Genomic DNA, 11,418 nt, shown 5'->3' with positions numbered 1-11,418 from the left:
AGAGAGAGAGAGAGAGAGAGAGAGAGAGAGAGTAGGCAGAGTCAAACTCATCCATCCAAATTAGAAAGTCAAAGTCTTCCATGTGGACTTCAAAAAAGCTCTCTTCCCTAAGCCTAGACCTGTGGAGTTTCTATGGTTGAAGTGGCATTTGGTGCCCACACCTTTATTTGCTTGAATTTTAGAAAGATATTGATGAGTCCTTAAAGCAGTGTTTCTCAACCTGTGGGTCGCGACCCCTATGAGGGGGTCAAGAGACCCTTAGGGGTCGCCTAAGACCACCAGAAAAATAGAAATATCTACATTATGATCTATAACTGTAGCAAAATTACAGTTATAAAGCAGCAACAAACATAATTTTATGGTTGGGGGGTCCACCACAACATGAGGAACTGTATTAAAGGGTTGTAGCGTTAGTCAGGTTGAGAACCATTGTCTTAGAACTTCTGGGAGAAAACTTTATAATCCTAGATGGAGGGCCATTGGAGACACGTTTAATTTTATTTCATGACTAAGGTGATGAACCTTGTCAGCTCATCTGGATCTGGACCATGAAGAGAAATCTGACCGTGATAGCACACGGCTGTGTACCCAGAACTCAGAGAGCAGAGGAAGTCAAAGGCAGATTCCTCACCATAATGAGATGATGCTAGCCTGGGCTACATGAGACGTCTCAAAACCAAACCAAACCAGTAACAAACATCACCTAGGACACTGTAGAAGTGTCCCTTTGGGTGTGTCTCTGAGGGTGTTTCCAGAGAAGATTAGCTGAGGAGTAAGACACCTGAGCTCCATTCCACCAATGAGGGGGAGCAGCTTTCTGTTCTGGGAGAATGTAATTTTAGATCGGGATCAATTAATGGATACGGTTCAGTTTCCAGAGATGTTATTCAACAAGCTGTCTTGAGTATCTAGAATTTCTAAACACCTTCTTAGATGACTTACTGAGAGCTTAATTCACAAGGGCTCGTAAGAACCGAAAGGGCAGAGACAGCTTTATTCAATGTGAAAGACTTCAAAAACTGGTAGATAAAAAAGTTAATGCGGATTTCTCAGCAGTTGCTCACCCTCCTTTAGCCGGGATATCAGTAGCTGAAATAGGATCCCTACCTTCCTTGAGGGCTACCGGGATCACTAGAGGACGAGCCCAAGAAGTGACACTTTACAAATCTCCCGTGGCAAAGTGGCACATGTATTATTTAATGCTCTTAATTGCACTAGAATCCTTGCTGGCTGGCTTAAGCAAAGAGGAGTATATAAAAGGATAAGAGGACACCCCCCCCCCAAATGCCTTTGGATGGGAGCTATCCAGACAGCCAAGCTTGGAGCTGTGGGGCAGCTCCAGTTGGGGGCTTAGTAGCACTCAGGACTGGCTGCCAGCTGTGCTGTGCTCTCCTTATTACAGAGTTGGCAGCCTCCACCACTGTGCTCGCCAGATGTCAGCTCTATGGCACTTGGCCTGCTCTCCACTCACCCCTGAATCCAGTTTTCACACTGACCTGTCTGATTTATCAGAATGTAAGCACATTCCCGCAGCCTGCTGCAAGGCAATCTGGGGGCGTCGGGACCATTAGACACTTCACTAAATTGCAACCAGCTGCGCTTCTGTCAGCAAACAGAAAGCAGAGAGAGGCCATTGGAAGCACCTTAGAGTACCCAGTACCACATTGTCTCATAACAGGCAGCAGGCTAGCATGGTAGTCAGAACAGTCAGGGCCACAGAGATCCTAGGGAAGGCTCTATGGCCACGAAGGCTTTGCTTGAAAACGTATGGCCAGTCTTCTAAGAATGTTTCGGTCTATACAATCCAAACACACACATACACATACATGCGCACATGCACACACACACACACACAAAACCCAGTGAACAGACGTCTTAGATTGACTAAGGATAATCAACTTTACTCTTCATGTAGTTCCTAACCTGGAGTGATCACAGCAAAGTCCATTAGAGAAAGGGGCCAGATACCAGAAAGGACCCCAGAATTATATTGTGAGTATGTATGCAAAACACACTACAAACTTTACTCTGTGATTTGTGATATATACAATACAGAGCCTGATAAGAATAAAGATATTTCTGTGAAAGTAGGCAGTAATACCTTCTATTTTTATTTTTTGTTTGTTCTTTTAAAAATTAATTTTAGCTTAGCATATAAAGCAAAGCATTCATTATGGATTTTCACAAATGGGCTCTTTATACTTCGAGCAAAATCTTTTAGACTTTCATTGATTCTGATCTAATTCTTGAGGATCCAGCACCCCATTCATGGTCTTCTGGTCATGGGATCATGGCGGGGGGGGGGCAACTGATAAATTCTGGTGTTGTAGTTGGTCTAGCAGATCCCCCATCCATTCCATGATTTCTGTTTCTGACTGAGAGTTGGATATTTAAAACATGGAGTTATTACAGTAACTTCCCCAAAGTTACCATGTTAGAAAATGGGGCTGCTGACATGGCTCAGGTGGTAAAAGGTTTGCCATGTGACCATGAGGATTCAAGTTCAGATGCCCAGAACAAGTGTCCCCAGGCCCAGTAGTGTGCTTGTGCCTTAGTACTGCAGGAGTTGAGCCCGCGTGGAGTTGGACATGTGGGAGTTGAGGCTGGGGGGAGGGTGGTCAGGGACAGGCTTGAGCTCATCGGCTAGCCAGCCTATCTGAGACAATTATCTCCAGGTTCAGTAAAACCCTATCTCGAAGGATAAAGGTGAAATGCAATAATGAAAAGAACCTGCTGTCTACCTCTGGCCTCCATACCTATGTACACACATGCACATGTGCTCAAATGCATCCATGGACACACCTACACGAACAAGTCCATGCAACACAACACACACACAGCATATCACACATATTGCACACACACGGGGGGGGGATGAATTTGAATCCCAGGTGGGGTCATTATCACCGAGAGGCATCCCTAACCCTATGAAAAGAAAATCCCAATGCAAGACTTTAAGCAGTAAACCCAGCCACACCTCTCCATGGGTAAATCCTTATCATCGTCTAAGACTTCGAAGGTCAGGTATGGTGATTTTAACCACAACACCATTTAGATCACTTGTTGACTGAAGAATGGAGACATCATGCAGAATAGAGCAGGTTACTACAGACGTGGTGACAAATCTCTAGCTACAGTTTCCTCTTGGGGAAAGTAGCCTAGTCGCCCACACCTACTAATCAGCTCTTTAAATGGCTAGTGCTGTTCAAAAACTCAGTTCCAGTACGACACAATTTGCCACCACCTGGTAAGGACTGTAATATACGTCACTGCTTGCTGTGCGCATGTCCCAATTTAGCCCCTAAAGAAAACTTGTGATCTCTTTCCCCCAAGCTCAGACAGCTTCAGCTTGTGAACAGCATCACGTTGCTAGGACTCAGAAAGCTGGAGATACAGGTACTGCAGACAGCTGGGTAGGACACAAGTGCCAGAGGTTAGAATGTAGACTACATGAAGACATAGGCATCCAACAATCATGAAACAATTTCTTATTTCTGTGTACTAGCGATTGCAATATGTAGGCATAGATGTCTATGTAAAATTTTATGTGGTTTAAATCAGTCTGCAGTTGCTCTTTTATATATGTCTTTATGTGTGGACATTGTTTTTTCTTCAACTTAAAATGTCATTATCTGCTCATCTGTGCCATCCCATAGAGTATATATTGCTACTGCTGCTTCTAGTCTGAGTATTGTTGCTGGAAGAATCATCATATAAATTGCTTTGGGAAGTTAGTTATTTCCTTATGGTGAATTCTTTAAAATATGCTTACTCTGTTAAAAAGGTCTGGGTGGCTTGAAATGACTATACACAGGCTTGTTGTTTCCTGTCAGATCGTGTATATTTTGTTTATTTTGGTTAGTTTGCCATCATGTACCTTAAACTTGTGCTAAGTGCATTTCTTTAAGTACTAGGGCATCTGCACATGACACAATGTGACGTCATTCTGTGCTGTCCTATGGTTCATAGTCTGGCATCTCTGACAGGTCTGTGACAGTACCAGAGACTGCATTCATTATCCATGTTTCTGCCCATCTGCCGATTTATTCAGCATTTTTCATACTCCAATATAGACACTATGCTAGGATTGAGAGACACCCAAGAATCTAGACTTTCAAGGAACTTTCATGATTGCAGACAGCAAGATTAGTGATTATAACTGTCATTCAAAATGTTCACAAAGTTGCAGCAATGTTCAGAAGAGGAGCTTCAGGATGGCTGTCAAAAATGTTCTTTATAACTGTGGGGTACTTCTAAGATACATAGTATCTAAGATACATAGTACTTATCTTAGATATATAGTATCTTAGTAGTACATAGTACATCTCATGTTCAGGCATAACTCTCATGGAGGGTAAATCAAGTGCTGGAAGCTAAAGAAATATCCCCCCTCCCCCGAGTAAAAGGGGGTAAAAATGATCTGTGCATTTTAAGAGAGCTCACAAGGGTAGTGCTGTGCAGTTAATGCTAAACCAAGATCAATAGGGAATGAGATTAATTTATTAAAAGGTTAGATGAATTTATTAGGAAATAAAACTTTGACTTGACCAATTTAGGCAGTAAATTAAGAAAAGTTCAGAGATAAGCATGTGCCAAGCTTGGCAACCTACATGGCTTGTTAGAGCCAGAAAAGACTGGCGTCTTTGTGTGGTTCTGTCTCTCCTGTTGCTCCGGTGACCGCCTCATCACTGTAGGACACAGGGCTGCTGTTCAAGATGTGTTCAGCGAATAGACTAAGCTGATGTATAAAAGGGGAAGTTTTTCCTTATGCTTCTTCTAAAGCACAAAGGCCTTTTCCACAAGTTCTACTACGGCATACCATTCCAAGTGGCAGTTACTGGGTTGTAGGCCCATCCACCAAATTCCATCATGGAAATGATACAGGACTAATGCAGCTGTTTGGGGACATACTTATATATTAAAAGTAGGGTTATCTTCTCTGAGAGTTGAAGTTGGTCAGATTCATAGTGTAGCTAGCAAAGAAGAATGGGGAGAAGGACTTCAGATAGACAGCCCACTGCATTTGTTCTATCAAGCAACTGGTATTCATATCCTCCACGAGGCTGCTTGATTCAAAGATGTCACACATCTGGATTATTTCCTATTAGCTAACAACAAATGGCTTTGTCCTTAGTTTCCACCATGCGGAGGCCAGAGAGTAGCAGCACCTTCATCGGCCTTCCCCAGCAAAACAGTGGTCAAAGACAGATAAGGAGATCCATTAAATCAACACTGCAGGCTTTGTGCGTGACAAGCAGAGCTAGTTTCCATAGAGATGGGGCATAGTGAAATACAGTACTCAGGTCTTTCTGTCAGAGAGCTTACAGTGAAGGTCTTCTAGTTCTTGGCTGGGATAACTGAAGGCTAGGGTAAGAAGATAAAGAAGAGGTTAGACAGATCACCTTCATCCATCCATCTGTATATCTGTCTTCTTGTCTATCTATCTATCATCTATCTGTCTGTCTATCTATCTATCTATCTATCTATCTATCTATCTATCTATCTATCTATCTATCTATCATCTATCTATCTATCTATCATGAAATTATAAACAAAGCAATTGGAGATGTCATTTATTGAATATATAGAGTGTATTTAAGATCAGTACCTAATTTTTGCATTTTTTTTTTATAGCTAGCCTTATTTCTTTCCCTATTTGCCATTGCAGAAAGTGGGTCTCGGGGCTGGAGAGATGGCTCAGAGGTTAAGGACGCTGACTGTTCTTCCTGAGTTCAATTCCCAGCAACCACATGGTGGCTCACAACCATCTACAATGAGATCTGGTGCCCTCTTCTGGCATGCAGTCATACATGGAGGCAGAATACTGTATTGTATATATAATAAATAAAATCTTTTTTTTTTTTAAAGTGAGTCTCATAGGCTTTGGGTGGCATATTCAAGTTACCCTAGCTGGCAATAGATCAGAATGCCAAAGGAGAAATCTGTCCTGCTCACTACTCTGCTGTAGGGTGTCTCCAACCTTACTCAAACAGTAAAGTGCCATAAATTCCCAAAGGAAGACCATGTTCCTGTCAAGGGTATAACTATGGCTGTTCTGCCAAAGAAATGCAAAGTGAGCTTCATCTTGGAAAAGAGGAGGAGCCTCAGGTGGCCCAGGTATGAAAAGCCATCTAACCAAGGAGAAGAACCTGTGCAAAGAGGAGAATGCATGGAAGAGCTAAAAAATGGGGTTTATCAGGAGTTGGAACCAAAGAATTGGGCCAGATAGAGCCAAATAGTACCTTATATTTGGAAGTTTGAAATTACTGTCTAGGCAATGACCATCTTCTAAATTTTTTAATGAAAAGCTAGCTTTTAGAAAGACCATCATGAAGCTACGGTCGTTAGTTTTTTTGTCCATCTGATGCAACTTAGAGCTACTGATATAAAGTGAACATCAGTCGAGGAATTGTCCAGATCAGACTGGGCTGTGGTCATCTCTGTGAGAGATTCCCTTGACTGAGGATTGATGTGGGAGGGCCCAGGCCCCTGTGGGTGACATCATCCCTTGGCAGGTAGGCCTGGGCTGTGTTGGACAGCTAGCTGAGCACGAACCAGTGAGCAGGCCGGAGAGTGAGCCAGTAAGCACTGTTCTGCTTTGGTTCCTGCTTGAATTCCTGCTCTGACTTCCCTCAGTAATGGATCATAATGAAAGTGGGATCTAAATAATAAACCTTTTCCTCCACAAGTTGCTTTTAGTAAAAATGTTTAATCACAGCAGCAGAAAAGCCAACTAAAAAAAGTAGCATTTTGGTGACCTCGCAGAGCCAAGCCTCTGAAGAGACTGCTTCAGAGGGAAGACAAATGGAACTAAGGAGACGTCCCAGGGAGAATCAAGAGAACCGGGTAACTGATTAGAAAGTGGAGCTTAAAAAAAAAAAAGCTATGGCGATGACATCACATTCCCACTTTGCTTGAGAGACGAAGTTGGTTATGATGCTTGTATTTAGAAAGCCTTCTTTAGGGTGGGTGACAAGAACTCAACTGAAGTTAGTTTAAGGAAAACAAATATGCGAAGACACCTGCAGCTGGAGCAAACTGAACCCCTACTAAATCCATTGACAGAGAGATAGGAGCTTGATGTGGGAGTGTCATATATCAATCTGTTGATTTCATTGGCTAAGCAATAAAGAAACTGCTTGGCCCTCATAGGTTAAAACATAGGTGGGTGGAGTAAACAGAACAGAATGCTGGGAGGAAGAGGAAGTGAGCTCTGAGACGCCATCCTCTCCTCTCCTGGTCAGACACACGTGATGAAGCTCCGACCCAGGATGGACGTAGGCTAGAATCTCCTTGGTAAGCCACCTCGTGGGCTACACACAGAATATTAGAAATGGGCTAGTCCAGGTGCGAGAATTAGCCTAGAAGAGGCTAGATAGAAATGGGCCAAGCAGTGTTTAAATGAATACAGTTTGCGTGTTGTTATTTCGGGCATAAGCTAGCAGGCAGCCGGGGTGCTGGGGACGCAGCCCTGCCGCTCCTATTACAACAGGAGCTGAAGGATCAGCACACTGGGCTAGGACACTGTCTCTCTTGTCCTTGCTTGCCTCTGCTTGGCTTCATCTACGTTCCAACAGATGAGCACAGCTTCTCCATATATGTACCCTAAGTGTTTGCATTTGAAAGATAACTTCTCTTATGCATAGACCTTCTTGAGCTGTGGGCCCATCCTTAATCACTACCTGGGTACGGAGAATAGAGATGTGGTGGCAATGCCAGGATCAAATGCCCTGTCCTGTAGCCAGAAGAAAGGAAATGGTGTTAAGTTTGCGGGGCACTCAAGGTAATGCCCATCCCAGTTCACACTAGATGCCGTTGGCCAAGAGAGAAGGGTAACAACACAAAAGGGCTTTCAACCAAGATCTGATTTGGATCTATGAGATGCACAGCATCAAACTCCTTAGCAGACTCCAAGTATCATAATATTTTATCGACATCAGCATTCTTGAGAGATAAGGTGCTTGACAAACAGCAGATGGCTCCCATACAGAAAGGCTAATCAATTCAAACAACAGCCAGCCTAAGAAAGTGAAATACGCATAGACGTGAGAATAGCTCAGAGACAAAGGCTCTGCTTGGCTCTCATCAGGAGAGAGAGGGAAGACAGGCTGGGTAACTGGCTGATCTGCCATCCAGGGCTCAGCTCATGGGTTTCTATCCCACTTCTGCTGAACTCGCAGGAATTCAGATTCTGCATCTCCAGACCCCTGGGAGCGTTTCCATCCTAGCACCTTTGCCTGCTTCTTTTACCGTCTTGGAAACTGTGACCCCACCCTCTTTGAGTCCCTCAAGTGCTGGGTCAGTTCTCAAGTTCAGATTCAAGTCCTCTATCTCCCCAAAGGCTTGATTAATTCCCCAGGCATGTGTTTGAGGCCTAATTAGCCTAACTAGATTACAGGCTCCTCAAGGATGTGTGGCATGCCTTATTGACTCCTGAATACGCAAGAGCACACCATGTAGAAGCTCAAATTGAGTTCTTCATGGTTTCATTCATCCATTTCTAATCCTGGGGTGAGTGGAGCAATATTTCTAATGAGACAGCAAAAGCATTTGTCATTAGTACATTAGAACACCTTTACAAATTAACAATACAGATTAAGAAAACCAATAGGGAAGCGGGTGAAGAAAATTAATCTGGCATTCACAGAGCCACCCACACTCATGACCAAGGCCAACGTTGCTGTATTACATGCAAATTTAAGTTTAATATAACTCCACTTTGGTTTAGATTCTGTAGTGTTAATAAATACACGGTGATGCAACACTCACATAATAGGTAGGCCAGCACTTTTCCTAAGATGAGTTTTGTTCAAATTCCTAGAACCACCTGCATTTTTTGAAATCTATACCTATGCTTCTAGACTTTTATCTGAAGAGTATATGAGCTGAACACATAGTTTTGTATAAGGCTAATGACCTTGCTGATTCTGACTTACTGGCAGGAAGACATCCCTAGAAGGAGAGAAGCAGGGTTTATATGGAGTTCGTTCCTATCTGTCTGACTTAGAAGTAAGTGGAGACTTGACACATGGATTGATGCCTGCAGTGATGTTAAGAGTCTTCCTCTTCAGGATGTTGGTGGACCTTCATCTGGATCTTCTTCTGTAAACTCCTGTTTCTTGTGCAGTATGAGAGCTCTTAGCAGTTTTCGGCCACCTTTGAGGTACTGAAGATCCTTAGAAGACCTGATATATGGTGCTGAACTAGCTAGCTGGTGGGGCCCAGACAAGAAGGAACCTGGTTTTATTCCTTATCAGGTTACTTAGGCAACATCAACACACTCATCTAGCCCTTTATCCACTTACTCGTTCAGATATCTATCCTTCCTACCCACGGGCTCATCCAAGTAGCCAATGCCTTAGTTACTTTTTTGTTACTGTGACAGATGGTTGAGAAAAACAGTTTAAAGGAGCAGAGAATTACTTCTTACTTCGTTTACAGTTTCAGAGGTTTTGGTCCATGGTTGACTGGCTCCACTGTTTCTGGGCTAAGGCAGGACATCATGGCAAATATCATAATGGAGCAGGTAGCTCACATTGTAGCAGGGAGAGGAAAAAACAGGGCAGGGGTCAAAGTCACATTCACAGTAATGTCCTCCAGCTGGTTCTCTATTTCACAGTTCCAACAGTTCCAATAATCTATTCTAAGTTTGAATTGATCAGTGGATTCAATAGTTTTTTTTTTAATTAGTGGAATCCACCAAGTGATTAAACCACTGATGAAGTCAGAGCCTTTATGACCTGGAGACATCCATGTAGATGTATGAGCTGTGCTCTACCGTTTCATGGGTTTCTCTAAGACCAATCAAATAGACAATTAGCATTAACTATCTCATCTGTCTATGGAAGGAGCCAGCATCCATCTGTCCATCTGTCCCTCTGTCCATCCATCTACCCAACTATTCAGTCATCCATTTAAATTCCTTTCTGGCTTTGTCCAAGTGCTGGGCTGGGTGCTGAGTGTTAGGTTTATATGGGTCATAGGTATGGTTTCTGTCACTATCACTCAGAACTCATGTGTAAGATGGACTAGAAAACAGGCAGGTAAGTGGCTCTTCCAGAGATCCACACACGTGACGACCTCTGAAGCCTGGGGTGAAGAGGAATGGAGCTCTACCAGACAGAGGCTCTAAATGGAAAAGCCTGAGTGTGGTTTCCACAATGCTTTTCACATTTACCTAGCAACAAGAGGGGCAGGATCAGGGTGGGTGGGTATTGAACAGAAGTGGGAGGTACTGGAGGAACTGTAAAGACCTTGTGCCTGGGGTTTGGCAGTTCAAGGAGGGGATAGGATTCAGAAGGGCAAAAGGGCAGCGCATGACTTGCTGGTTATATCGAGGTGCCTGGGCTTTATCTGGGAGGTAAAGATGGAGTGCATTGGAAATGTCAAGGTGGGGGAGGGGAGGATTTAAATGCTCTTGAGGACCTGTGTCTCCTCATGATTTGGCGATTTTATTTAGCACTCTTTCATATGTGTATATATTTTAGGAAGCTTCTACTGTAGTACATTTCCTCCAAACTGTTGAAATGGCATTAGTTTTTATTGCCACCCCCATATTCCCTTTGGAAAGCCAGACTGGTAGCAAGAAGGTAGGTAGATTGGAGGCTCAAGGCTGATCAAGGCATGACTATAGCAGTCTCATTATTGGGATAAAGAGATAAACTTAGGGATAGTAGGAGGAAGAAAGGAGAAAATAGTCAAGTAATGCTACCAAGGCCACATAGATAGGGCTCAGTATCTGCCAAGAGCATATAAGGAATAGGGCCATTGCACAGAGGAAAGAAAGGAGGCACTGGAGAAATTGACAGGTTTCTGGCTCTAGCCAGCTACTCTACTCTTAGATGCGGCAAGGAGTATAGCAGGTCCATTTCCTTCAGAAGCTCATTCAGCATTCAGCCCTCACCTATGGCCTACCCTTTCTGCTTACAGTCTGTCTCCTGGAGGGCTTCACAAGTAGCTGGTGCAGAGGTGACAGACTCAGCACTGGCATAATTTCCTGGGACACAAATGGCTTTCCCAACATCAAGTTCTCGGGTCTGGCCCCAGAGATGGGAGACTGGGGGCACTTGTCCTTGAATAGAGTCTGTACCTTACCCAATAGTGTTTTGTTGAGAGTGTGTTTTCTATTCAGTGTAATCTCTTACGCTCTGATTGTATATTTTTACTCCTGTTCTAGGCCCAGTTTTAAAGGCAGTTGCTCTAAGAAGTCTTTCTTAAGTCCCTACATCCCCAGGTGCTGTGTGTGGGTTAGGGTCCTGTCATGTCCCATGTCACACTGACTTTGGGTGAGCTGGGAGTCCCTCGGTGGTGATCATAGATTTCCCACCCAGCAGTGCGGGCTTTCTCAGTACCCGCATTCACCCGCAATCATTCCCCAGCATTTTCAACAATTAACACTCCTCATTGGGATAGCTAATT

Source organism: Microtus ochrogaster, chromosome 18 (assembly GCF_000317375.1).
Source record: "Microtus ochrogaster isolate Prairie Vole_2 chromosome 18, MicOch1.0, whole genome shotgun sequence".
NCBI classification, from domain to species: domain Eukaryota; kingdom Metazoa; phylum Chordata; class Mammalia; order Rodentia; family Cricetidae; genus Microtus; species Microtus ochrogaster.
Note: the sequence above shows the minus strand (reverse complement) of the source record.